The 13337-nt window shown below is 41.1% G+C and overlaps 6 non-coding genes across 6 annotated transcripts; all 6 read right to left on the bottom strand.

Moving 5' to 3' along the window:
- Positions 1-1716: 1716 nt before the first annotated feature.
- trnaa-agc (transfer RNA alanine (anticodon AGC)) lies at positions 1717-1789 on the bottom strand. Its single transcript has one exon. It is a non-coding gene; the product is annotated as a tRNA-Ala (tRNA).
- Positions 1790-2332: 543 nt separating this feature from the next.
- trnaa-agc (transfer RNA alanine (anticodon AGC)) lies at positions 2333-2405 on the bottom strand. The gene has a single exon. It is a non-coding gene; the product is annotated as a tRNA-Ala (tRNA).
- A 5046-nt stretch (positions 2406-7451) lies between these two features.
- On the bottom strand, positions 7452-7524 carry trnaa-agc (transfer RNA alanine (anticodon AGC)). Its single transcript has one exon. It is a non-coding gene; the product is annotated as a tRNA-Ala (tRNA).
- A 2321-nt stretch (positions 7525-9845) lies between these two features.
- On the bottom strand, positions 9846-9918 carry trnaa-agc (transfer RNA alanine (anticodon AGC)). Its single transcript has one exon. It is a non-coding gene; the product is annotated as a tRNA-Ala (tRNA).
- A 239-nt stretch (positions 9919-10157) lies between these two features.
- trnaa-agc (transfer RNA alanine (anticodon AGC)) lies at positions 10158-10230 on the bottom strand. The gene has a single exon. It is a non-coding gene; the product is annotated as a tRNA-Ala (tRNA).
- A 2326-nt stretch (positions 10231-12556) lies between these two features.
- Positions 12557-12629, bottom strand: trnaa-agc (transfer RNA alanine (anticodon AGC)). The gene has a single exon. It is a non-coding gene; the product is annotated as a tRNA-Ala (tRNA).
- Between the last annotated feature and the right edge of the window lie 708 nt (positions 12630-13337).

Here is a 13337-nt window from a genome sequence, read left to right as displayed (position 1 = left end):
ACATGGTCACTGTTTTCCTGTCTTTTGTCGTGCTTATGCTCACTGCGTCTCAGTGGATCGCTCCAAGGCCTTTCTACTGTAAGCAGAGGAGAGGACAGCCTTCCAGTAGAATAAATAAGAGTCACAGCTCCCAACATTTACTAACAAATGAACAGCTACTAAATCAAAGATCTGTCTCATAAACTACACATGTGCCTACATGTGATAACCAAAGGGGATTTTTGCATTACCCCAAGCGACCACATAATTTGTCCCTTTAATTGAAGTAATAATTCGGTGGTTTGGTGGGATTTCCTAAATTCCAGTGTGTTTCTGCTTGCCACAACAAAGTCAAAAGAGAGAATGAACTGGCACACAGACTAAGATATTAGGACCTGTTTAGTAGCAAACAGAAGGCTGTCCATCATATCGCAAAGCCATTATGACAAGGGCTCCTCCTCCCCTGTAGGATAAATAATAATAATTATGATTTATTCTATATAGCACTTTTCATTACACACAGAATCTCAAAGTAGCTTTAAAAACTCAAATAAACTCAAGGTGATCTGGTACATACTTGGCCGATGGCTTCCAAAGCTTCAGATGATAATAATAAGATGGAGAGTGATGGAGTCTGTAGTTAGAGAGGAGTTGAGGCAGTTCACTTCAGATACTTAGCTTGCACTTGTATGTGCTAGAGAACTGTGCTACATACCAATTATTTTCAATATGTATAAATATAGAGATAGAAATATATGTATGACTCCTGCTCTTTTTGTTTTACCTTTTAATAAATCACTTAAATGGGGATCCCTCTTAATGGTTCATGAGTAATTTGGTATTGTTCGGCATGTTTAACGTTACCTGCCTAAGTACCTTAGATCGCAAGCCCATAATTAGTCAATAGGGCTGACTGGCTAGCTACTAGTACTGTTAACTAGCCAGATAGCAACAAAGCATTGTTAGCTAGCTAATGTAACCATGAAGAATTGACATCTATCTTACATATTATTCGTTTTAGGTCATTTTTGTCCTGTTTAGCTATCTGGCTAGCTAAATTGTTACGATTCACATATCTAGCTGATAATTGTGACGTCAAACGTTTGCTTTGTGTATATCTTGATTCGTCTATTGTTGCCATTGTCCTGGCTGGAAGGAGGTTCAGTGAATGGGGCTGTGAAGCGTGAGGTAATACAGTAGGGGGATTGCGAGTGCTTCTTAAATGTATTGCTTTATGCATTCTCCTCACTCGCGTCCACACAAAAACGTACTCAAGAGAACGGAGTGGAGAATACAATCGGAGCATGAGTGTGGAGCATGGTAGTATGTTTGGAAAAACACCCCTAGAGTTTGAGAGCTACAAGCCCCCACTCACCCAGTAATTTTTGAACTGTCCCTAAATTATCCTATTAAAACACTACATGGGAAATACGTCATGAACTCACAACAATTTAAAGTGCAGAGTATAAAACAGTACTTAGCCTAATATATTATGAACAGCCACGATAGCGTCGTCTACTGTTTGGTCTATTTTGAATCAATATTTCAACTCGCCACCACACTCTACCTTCCACTGGTGTTTCCCAACTGCAGTCCTCAGGTTGCCCCAGCAACACACATTCACATTTTAGAGCCAGACAAGCACGCTTGATTCAATTTGTTTACTAATCCTTCGATTAGTTAAATCAGTCCAGAGCTACAACAACAATGTGTGCTGATTGAACCAAACTAAATAGTTGGAGGATGCGGGAATCGATCCCGCTACCTCTCGCATGCTAAGCGAGCGCTCTACCATTTGAGCTAATCCCCCTGTGCCTCCAACAAGAAGTATGAAATCTCAATGACCGCACTGCCAAATCCCTCGTCCATAAGAAAGGATACTTTTTAACAAGTATGCTTGCTTCAGCTGTCTAAAAGTATTTTTCATGGTAGTTCAGTAAAGGTTGAAGTAGTGATAGGAGTAAGCCCAGTGGTGGAAATAGTTGTATTGTTATCCAGATCTACAACAACAATGTGTGCTGATTGAACCAAACTAAATAGTTGGAGGATGCAGGCATCGATCCCGCTACCTCTCGCATGCTAAGCGAGCGCTCTACCATTTGAGCCAATCCCCCTGTGCCTCCAACAAGAAGTATGAAATCTCAATGACCGCACTGCCAAATCCCTCGTCCATAAGAAAGAATACTTTTTAACAAGTATGCTTGCTTCAGCTGTCTAAAAGTATTTTTCATGGTAGTTCAGTAAAGGTTGAAGTAGTGATAGGAGTAAGCCCAGTGGTGGAAATAGTTGTATTGTTGGGTTAGTATCCAGAGCTACAACAACAATGTGTGCTGATTGAACCAAACTAAATAGTTGGAGGATGCGGGCATCGATCCCGCTACCTCTCGCATGCTAAGCGAGCGCTCTACCATTTGAGCTAATCCCCCTGTGCCTCCAACAAGAAGTATGAAATCTCAATGACCGCACTGCCAAATCCCTTGTCCATAAGAAAGGATACTTTTTAACAAGTATGCTTGCTTCAGCTGTCTAAAAGTATTTTTCATGGTAGATCAGTAAAGGTGGAAGTAGTGACTGCAGTAAGCCAAGTGGTGGAAATAGTTGTATTGTTGGGTTAGTGAGTTTTGGGTGTATGATAGCAGAAAAACCTGCGAGTCTGGAGTTCCCCCTGCTGGCTGTCTGTGGAATAACATTAGGATCAGTTGATCGTGGGGAAATGCATGTTAGTCGCCCGAAACATGGTCACTGTTTTCCTGTCTTTTGTCATGCTTATGCTCACTGCGTCTCAGTGGATCGCTCCAAGGCCTTTCTACTGTAAGCAGAGGAGAGGACAGCCTTCCAGTAGAATAAATAAGAGTCACAGCTCCCAACATTTACTAACAAATGAACAGCTACTAAATCAAAGATCTGTCTCATAAACTACACATGTGCCTACATGTGATAACCAAAGGGGATTTTTGCATTACCCCAAGCGACCACATAATTTGTCCCTTTAATTGAAGTAATAATTCGGTGGTTTGGTGGGATTTCCTAAATTCCAGTGTGTTTCTGCTTGCCACAACAAAGTCAAAAGAGAGAATGAACTGGCACACAGACTAAGATATTAGGACCTGTTTAGTAGCAAACAGAAGGCTGTCCATCATATCGCAAAGCCATTATGACAAGGGCTCCTCCTCCCCTGTAGGATAAATAATAATAATTATGATTTATTCTATATAGCACTTTTCATTACACACAGAATCTCAAAGTAGCTTTAAAAACTCAAATAAACTCAAGGTGATCTGGTACATACTTGGCCGATGGCTTCCAAAGCTTCAGATGATAATAATAAGATGGAGAGTGATGGAGTCTGTAGTTAGAGGGGAGTTGAGGCAGTTCACTTCAGATACTTAGCTTGCACTTGTATGTGCTAGAGAACTGTGCTACATACCAATTATTTTCAATATGTATAAATATAGAGATAGAAATATATGTATGACTCCTGCTCTTTTTGTTTTACCTTTTAATAAATCACTTAAATGGGATCCCTCTTAATGGTTCATGAGTAATTTGGTATTGTTCGGCATGTTTAACGTTACCTGCCTAAGTACCTTAGATCGCAAGCCCATAATTAGTCAATATGGCTGACTGGCTAGCTACTAGTACTGTTAACTAGCCAGATAGCAACAAAGCATTGTTAGCTAGCTAATGTAACCATGAAGAATTGACATCTATCTTACATATTATTCATTTTAGGTCATTTTTGTCCTGTTTAGCTATCTGGCTAGCTAAATTGTTACGATTCACATATCTAGCTGATAATTGTGACGTCAAACGTTTGCTTTGTGTATATCTTGATTCGTCTATTGTTGCCATTGTCCTGGCTGGAAGGAGGTTCAGTGAATGGGGCTGTGAAGCGTGAGGTAATACAGTAGGGGGAGTGCGAGTGCTTCTTAAATGTATTGCTTTATGCATTCTCCTCACTCGCGTCCACACAAAAACGTACTCAAGAGAACGGAGTGGAGAATACAATCGGAGCATGAGTGTGGAGCATGGTAGTATGTTTGGAAAAACACCCCTAGAGTTTGAGAGCTACAAGCCCCCACTCACCCAATAATTTTTGAACTGTCCCTAAATTATCCTATTAAAACACTACATGGGAAATATGTCATGAACTCACAACAATTGAAAGTGCAGAGTATAAAACAGTACTTAGCCTAATATATTATGAACAGCCACGATAGCGTCGTCTACTGTTTGGTCTATTTTGAATCAATATTTCAACTCGCCACCACACTCTACCTTCCACTGGTGTTTCCCAACTGCAGTCCTCAGGTTGCCCCAGCAACACACATTCACATTTTAGAGCCAGACAAGCACGCTTGATTCAATTTGTTTACTAATCCTTCGATTAGTTAAATCAGTCCAGAGCTACAACAACAATGTGTGCTGATTGAACCAAACTAAATAGTTGGAGGATGCGGGCATCGATCCCGCTACCTCTCGCATGCTAAGCGAGCGCTCTACCATTCGAGCTAATCCCCCTGTGCATCCAACAAGAAGTATGAAATCTCAATGACCACACTGCCAAATCCCTCGTCCATAAGTAAGGATACTTTTTAAAAAGTATGCTTGCTTCAGCTGTCTAAAAGTATTCTTCATGGTAGTTCAGTAAAGGTGGAAGTAGTGACTGCAGTAAGCCCGGTGGTGGAAATAGTTGTATTGTTGGGTTAGTATCCAGAGCTACAACAACAATGTGTGCTGATTGAACCAAACTAGGTAGTTGGAGGATGCGGGCATCGATCCCGCTACCTCTCGCATGCTAAGCGAGCGCTCTACCATTCGAGCTAATCCCCCTGTGCATCCAACAAGAAGTATGAAATCTCAATGACCACACTGCCAAATCCCTCGTCCATAAGTAAGGATACTTTTTAAAAAGTATGCTTGCTTCAGCTGTCTAAAAGTATTCTTCATGGTAGTTCAGTAAAGGTGGAAGTAGTGACTGCAGTAAGCCCAGTGGTGGAAATAGTTGTATTGTTGGGTTAGTGAGTTTTGGGTGTATGATAGCAGAAAAACCTGCGAGTCTGGAGTTCCCCCTGCTGGCTGTCTGTGGAATAACATTAGGATCAGTTGATCGTGGGGAAATGCATGTTAGTCGCCCGAAACATGGTCACTGTTTTCCTGTCTTTTGTCATGCTTATGCTCACTGCGTCTCAGTGGATCGCTCCAAGGCCTTTCTACTGTAAGCAGAGGAGAGGACAGCCTTCCAGTAGAATAAATAAGAGTCACAGCTCCCAACATTTACTAACAAATGAACAGCTACTAAATCAAAGATCTGTCTCATAAACTACACATGTGCCTACATGTGATAACCAAAGGGGATTTTTGCATTACCCCAAGCGACCACATAATTTGTCCCTTTAATTGAAGTAATAATTCGGTGGTTTGGTGGGATTTCCTAAATTCCAGTGTGTTTCTGCTTGCCACAACAAAGTCAAAAGAGAGAATGAACTGGCACACAGACTAAGATATTAGGACCTGTTTAGTATCAAACAGAAGGCTGTCCATCATATCGCAAAGCCATTATGACAAGGGCTCCTCCTCCCCTGTAGGATAAATAATAATAATGATGATTTATTCTATATAGCACTTTTCATTACACACAGAATCTCAAAGTAGCTTTAAAAACTCAAATAAACTCAAGGTGATCTGGTACATACTTGGCCGATGGCTTCCAAAGCTTCAGATGATAATAATAAGATGGAGAGTGATGGAGTCTGTAGTTAGAGAGGAGTTGAGGCAGTTCACTTCAGATACTTAGCTTGCACTTGTATGTGCTAGAGAACTGTGCTACATACCAATTATTTTCAATATGTATAAATATAGAGATAGAAATATATGTATGACTCCTGCTCTTTTTGTTTTACCTTTTAATAAATCACTTAAATGGGGATCCCTCTTAATGGTTCATGAGTAATTTGGTATTGTTCGGCATGTTTAACGTTAACTGCCTAAGTACCTTAGATCGCAAGCCCATAATTAGTCAATAGGGCTGACTGGCTAGCTACTAGTACTGTTAACTAGCCAGATAGCAACAAAGCATTGTTAGCTAGCTAATGTAACCATGAAGAATTGACATCTATCTTACATATTATTCATTTTAGGTCATTTTTGTCCTGTTTAGCTATCTGGCTAGCTAAATTGTTACGATTCACATATCTAGCTGATAATTGTGACGTCAAACGTTTGCTTTGTGTATATCTTGATTCGTCTATTGTTGCCATTGTCCTGGCTGGAAGGAGGTTCAGTGAATGGGGCTGTGAAGCGTGAGGTAATACAGTAGGGGGAGTGCGAGTGCTTCTTAAATGTATTGCTTTATGCATTCTCCTCACTCGCGTCCACACAAAAACGTACTCAAGAGAACGGAGTGGAGAATACAATCGGAGCATGAGTGTGGAGCATGGTAGTATGTTTGGAAAAACACCCCTAGAGTTTGAGAGCTACAAGCCCCCACTCACCCAATAATTTTTGAACTGTCCCTAAATGATCCTATTAAAACACTACATGGGAAATACGTCATGAACTCACAACAATTGAAAGTGCAGAGTATAAAACAGTACTTAGCCTAATATATTATGAACAGCCACGATAGCGTCGTCTACTGTTTGGTCTATTTTGAATCAATATTTCAACTCGCCACCACACTCTACCTTCCACTGGTGTTTCCCAACTGCAGTCCTCAGGTTGCCCCAGCAACACACATTCACATTTTAGAGCCAGACAAGCACGCTTGATTCAATTTGTTTACTAATCCTTCGATTAGTTAAATCAGTCCAGAGCTACAACAACAATGTGTGCTGATTGAACCAAACTAAATAGTTGGAGGATGCAGGCATCGATCCCGCTACCTCTCGCATGCTAAGCAAGCGCTCTACCATTTGATCTAATCCCCCTGTGCCTCCAACAAGAAGTATGAAATCTCAATGACCGCACTGCCAAATCCCTCGTCCATAAGAAAGGATACTTTTTAACAAGTATGCTTGATTCAGCTGTCTAAAAGTATTTTTCATGGTAGTTCAGTAAAGGTTGAAGTAGTGATAGGAGTAAGCCCAGTGGTGGAAATAGTTGTATTGTTATCCAGATCTACAACAACAATGTGTGCTGATTGAACCAAACTAAATAGTTGGAGGATGCAGGCATCGATCCCGCTACCTCTCGCATGCTAAGCAAGCGCTCTACCATTTGATCTAATCCCCCTGTGCCTCCAACAAGAAGTATGAAATCTCAATGACCGCACTGCCAAATTCCTCGTCCATAAGAAAGGATACTTTTTAACAAGTATGCTTGCTTCAGCTGTCTAAAAGTATTTTTCATGGTGGTTCAGTAAAGGTTGAAGTAGTTATAGGAGTAAGCCCAGTGGTGGAAATAGTTGTATTGTTGGGTTAGTATCTAGAGCTACAACAACAATGTGTGCTGATTGAACCAAACTAAGTAGTTGGAGGATGCGGGCATCGATCCCGCTACCTCTCGCATGCTAAGCGAGTGCTCTACCATTTGAGCTAATCCCCCTGTGCATCCAACAAGAAGTATGAAATCTCAATGACCACACTGCCAAATCCCTCGTCCATAAGTAAGGATACTTTTTAAAAAGTATGCTTGCTTCAGCTGTCTAAAAGTATTCTTCATGGTAGTTCAGTAAAGGTGGAAGTAGTGACTGCAGTAAGCCCAGTGGTGGAAATAGTTGTATTGTTGGGTTAGTGAGTTTTGGGTGTATGATAGCAGAAAAACCTGCGAGTCTGGAGTTCCCCCTGCTGGCTGTCTGTGGAATAACATTAGGATCAGTTGATCGTGGGGAAATGCATGTTAGTCGCCCGAAACATGGTCACTGTTTTCCTGTCTTTTGTCGTGCTTATGCTCACTGCGTCTCAGTGGATCGCTCCAAGGCCTTTCTACTGTAAGCAGAGGAGAGGACAGCCTTCCGGTAGAATAAATAAGAGTCACAGCTCCCAACATTTACTAACAAATGAACAGCTACTAAATCAAAGATCTGTCTCATAAACTACACATGTGCCTACATGTGATAACCAAAGGGGATTTTTGCATTACCCCAAGCGACCACATAATTTGTCCCTTTAATTGAAGTAATAATTCGGTGGTTTGGTGGGATTTCCTAAATTCCAGTGTGTTTCTGCTTGCCACAACAAAGTCAAAAGAGAGAATGAACTGGCACACAGACTAAGATATTAGGACCTGTTTAGTAGCAAACAGAAGGCTGTCCATCATATCGCAAAGCCATTATGACAAGGGCTCCTCCTCCCCTGTAGGATAAATAATAATAATTATGATTTATTCTATATAGCACTTTTCATTACACACAGAATCTCAAAGTAGCTTTAAAAACTAAAATAAACTCAAGGTGATCTGGTACATACTTGGCCGATGGCTTCCAAAGCTTCAGATGATAATAATAAGATGGAGAGTGATGGAGTCTGTAGTTAGAGAGGAGTTGAGGCAGTTCACTTCAGATACTTAGCTTCCACTTGTATGTGCTAGAGAACTGTGCTACATACCAATTATTTTCAATATGTATAAATATAGAGATAGAAATATATGTATGACTCCTGCTCTTTTTGTTTTACCTTTTAATAAATCACTTAAATGGGATCCCTCTTAATGGTTCATGAGTAATTTGGTATTGTTCGGCATGTTTAACGTTACCTGCCTAAGTACCTTAGATCGCAAGCCCATAATTAGTCAATATGGCTGATTGGCTAGCTACTAGTACTGTTAACTAGCCAGATAGCAACAAAGCATTGTTAGCTAGCTAATGTAACCATGAAGAATTGACATCTATCTTACATATTATTCATTTTAGGTCATTTTTGTCCTGTTTAGCTATCTGGCTAGCTAAATTGTTACGATTCACATATCTAGCTGATAATTGTGACGTCAAACGTTTGCTTTGTGTATATCTTGATTCGTCTATTGTTGCCATTGTCCTGGCTGGAAGGAGGTTCAGTGAATGGGGCTGTGAAGCGTGAGGTAATACAGTAGGGGGAGTGCGAGTGCTTCTTAAATGTATTGCTTTATGCATTCTCCTCACTCGCGTCCACACAAAAACGTACTCAAGGGAACGGAGTGGAGAATACAATCGGAGCATGAGTGTGGAGCATGGTAGTATGTTTGGAAAAACACCCCTAGAGTTTGAGAGCTACAAGCCCCCACTCACCCAATAATTTTTGAACTGTCCCTAAATGATCCTATTAAAACACTACATGGGAAATACGTCATGAACTCACAACAATTGAAAGTGCAGAGTATAAAACAGTACTTAGCCTAATATATTATGAACAGCCACGATAGCGTCGTCTACTGTTTGGTCTATTTTGAATCAATATTTCAACTCGCCACCACACTCTACCTTCCACTGGTGTTTCCCAACTGCAGTCCTCAGGTTGCCCCAGCAACACACATTCACATTTTAGAGCCAGACAAGCACGCTTGATTCAATTTGTTTACTAATCCTTCGATTAGTTAAATCAGTCCAGAGCTACAACAACAATGTGTGCTGATTGAACCAAACTAAATAGTTGGAGGATGCGGGCATCGATCCCGCTACCTCTCGCATGCGAGCGCTCTACCATTTGAGCTAATCCCCCTGTGCCTCCAACAAGAAGTATGAAATCTCAATGACCGCACTGCCAAATCCCTCGTCCATAAGAAAGGATACTTTTTAACAAGTATGCTTGCTTCAGCTGTCTAAAAGTATTTTTCATGGTAGTTCAGTAAAGGTTGAAGTAGTGATAGGAGTAAGCCCAGTGGTGGAAATAGTTGTATTGTTATCCAGATCTACAACAACAATGTGTGCTGATTGAACCAAACTAAATAGTTGGAGGATGCGGGCATCGATCCCGCTACCTCTCGCATGCTAAGCGAGCGCTCTACCATTTGAGCCAATCCCCCTGTGCCTCCAACAAGAAGTATGAAATCTCAATGACCGCACTGCCAAATTCCTCGTCCATAAGAAAGGATACTTTTTAACAAGTATGCTTGCTTCAGCTGTCTAAAAGTATTTTTCATGGTAGTTCAGTAAAGGTTGAAGTAGTTATAGGAGTAAGCCCAGTGGTGGAAATAGTTGTATTGTTGGGTTAGTATCCAGAGATACAACAACAATGTGTGCTGATTGAACCAAACTAAGTAGTTGGAGGATGCGGGCATCGATCCCGCTACCTCTCGCATGCTAAGCGAGCGCTCTACCATTTGAGCTAATCCCCCTGTGCATCCAACAAGAAGTATGAAATCTCAATGACCACACTGCCAAATCCCTCGTCCATAAGTAAGGATACTTTTTAAAAAGTATGCTTGCTTCAGCTGTCTAAAAGTATTCTTCATGGTAGTTCAGTAAAGGTGGAAGTAGTGACTGCAGTAAGCCCAGTGGTGGAAATAGTTGTATTGTTGGGTTAGTGAGTTTTGGGTGTATGATAGCAGAAAAACCTGCGAGTCTGGAGTTCCCCCTGCTGGCTGTCTGTGGAATAACATTAGGATCAGTTGATCGTGGGGAAATGCATGTTAGTCGCCCGAAACATGGTCACTGTTTTCCTGTCTTTTGTCGTGCTTATGCTCACTGCGTCTCAGTGGATCGCTCCAAGGCCTTTCTACTGTAAGCAGAGGAGAGGACAGCCTTCCAGTAGAATAAATAAGAGTCACAGCTCCCAACATTTACTAACAAATGAACAGCTACTAAATCAAAGATCTGTCTCATAAACTACACATGTGCCTACATGTGATAACCAAAGGGGATTTTTGCATTACCCCAAGCGACCACATAATTTGTCCCTTTAATTGAAGTAATAATTCGGTGGTTTGGTGGGATTTCCTAAATTCCAGTGTGTTTCTGCTTGCCACAACAAAGTCAAAAGAGAGAATGAACTGGCACACAGACTAAGATATTAGGACCTGTTTAGTAGCAAACAGAAGGCTGTCCATCATATCGCAAAGCCATTATGACAAGGGCTCCTCCTCCCCTGTAGGATAAATAATAATAATTATGATTTATTCTATATAGCACTTTTCATTACACACAGAATCTCAAAGTAGCTTTAAAAACTAAAATAAACTCAAGGTGATCTGGTACATACTTGGCCAATGGCTTCCAAAGCTTCAGATGATAATAATAAGATGGAGAGTGATGGAGTCTGTAGTTAGAGAGGAGTTGAGGCAGTTCACTTCAGATACTTAGCTTCCACTTGTATGTGCTAGAGAACTGTGCTACATACCAATTATTTTCAATATGTATAAATATAGAGATAGAAATATATGTATGACTCCTGCTCTTTTTGTTTTACCTTTTAATAAATCACTTAAATGGGATCCCTCTTAATGGTTCATGAGTAATTTGGTATTGTTCGGCATGTTTAACGTTACCTGCCTAAGTACCTTAGATCGCAAGCCCATAATTAGTCAATATGGCTGACTGGCTAGCTACTAGTACTGCTAACTAGCCAGATAGCAACAAAGCATTGTTAGCTAGCTAATGTAACCATGAAGAATTGACATCTATCTTACATATTATTCATTTTAGGTCATTTTTGTCCTGTTTAGCTATCTGGCTAGCTAAATTGTTACGATTCACATATCTAGCTGATAATTGTGACGTCAAACGTTTGCTTTGTGTATATCTTGATTCGTCTATTGTTGCCATTGTCCTGGCTGGAAGGAGGTTCAGTGAATGGGGCTGTGAAGCGTGAGGTAATACAGTAGGGGGAGTGCGAGTGCTTCTTAAATGTATTGCTTTATGCATTCTCCTCACTCGCGTCCACACAAAAACGTACTCAAGAGAACGGAGTGGAGAATACAATCGGAGCATGAGTGTGGAGCATGGTAGTATGTTTGGAAAAACACCCCTAGAGTTTGAGAGCTACAAGCCCCCACTCACCCAATAATTTTTGAACTGTCCCTAAATTATCCTATTAAAACACTACATGGGAAATACGTCATGAACTCACAACAATTGAAAGTGCAGAGTATAAAACAGTACTTAGCCTAATATATTATGAACAGCCACGATAGCGTCGTCTACTGTTTGGTCTATTTTGAATCAATATTTCAACTCGCCACCACACTCTACCTTCCACTGGTGTTTCCCAACTGCAGTCCTCAGGTTGCCCCAGCAACACACATTCACATTTTAGAGCCAGACAAGCACGCTTGATTCAATTTGTTTACTAATCCTTCGATTAGTTAAATCAGTCCAGAGCTACAACAACAATGTGTGCTGATTGAACCAAACTAAATAGTTGGAGGATGCGGGCATCGATCCCGCTACCTCTCGCATGCTAAGCAAGCGCTCTACCATTTGAGCTAATCCCCCTGTGCCTCCAACAAGAAGTATGAAATCTCAATGACCGCACTGCCAAATCCCTCGTCCATAAGAAAGGATACTTTTTAACAAGTATGCTTGCTTCAGCTGTCTAAAAGTATTTTTCATGGTAGTTCAGTAAAGGTTGAAGTAGTGATAGGAGTAAGCCCAGTGGTGCAAATAGTTGTATTGTTATCCAGATCTACAACAACAATGTGTGCTGATTGAACCAAACTAAATAGTTGGAGGATGCGGGCATCGATCCCGCTACCTCTCGCATGCTAAGCGAGCGCTCTACCATTTGAGCCAATCCCCCTGTGCCTCCAACAAGAAGTATGAAATCTCAATGACCGCACTGCCAAATTCCTCGTCCATAAGAAAGGATACTTTTTAACAAGTATGCTTGCTTCAGCTGTCTAAAAGTATTTTTCATGGTGGTTCAGTAAAGGTTGAAGTAGTTATAGGAGTAAGCCCAGTGGTGGAAATAGTTGTATTGTTGGGTTAGTATCCAGAGCTACAACAACAATGTGTGCTGATTGAACCAAACTAAGTAGTTGGAGGATGCGGGCATCGATCCCGCTACCTCTCGCAGGCTAAGCGAGCGCTCTACCATTTGAGCTAATCCCCCTGTGCATCCAACAAGAAGTATGAAATCTCAATGACCACACTGCCAAATCCCTCGTCCATAAGTAAGGATACTTTTTAAAAAGTATGCTTGCTTCAGCTGTCTAAAAGTATTCTTCATGGTAGTTCAGTAAAGGTGGAAGTAGTGACTGCAGTAAGCCCAGTGGTGGAAATAGTTGTATTGTTGGGTTAGTGAGTTTTGGGTGTATGATAGCAGAAAAACCTGCGAGTCTGGAGTTCCCCCTGCTGGCTGTCTGTGGAATAACATTAGGATCAGTTGATCGTGGGGAAATGCATGTTAGTCGCCCGAAACATGGTCACTGTTTTCCTGTCTTTTTTCGTGAAAATGCTCACTGCGTCTCAGTGGATCGCTCCAAGGCCTTTCTACTGTAAGCAGAGG

This window comes from Oncorhynchus mykiss, chromosome 25 (genome assembly GCF_057628025.1).
Source record: "Oncorhynchus mykiss isolate SJ-2025 chromosome 25, ASM5762802v1, whole genome shotgun sequence".
Classification (NCBI taxonomy): Eukaryota; Metazoa; Chordata; class Actinopteri; order Salmoniformes; family Salmonidae; genus Oncorhynchus; species Oncorhynchus mykiss.
Note: the sequence above shows the minus strand (reverse complement) of the source record. Positions and strands in the feature narration are given on the sequence as shown.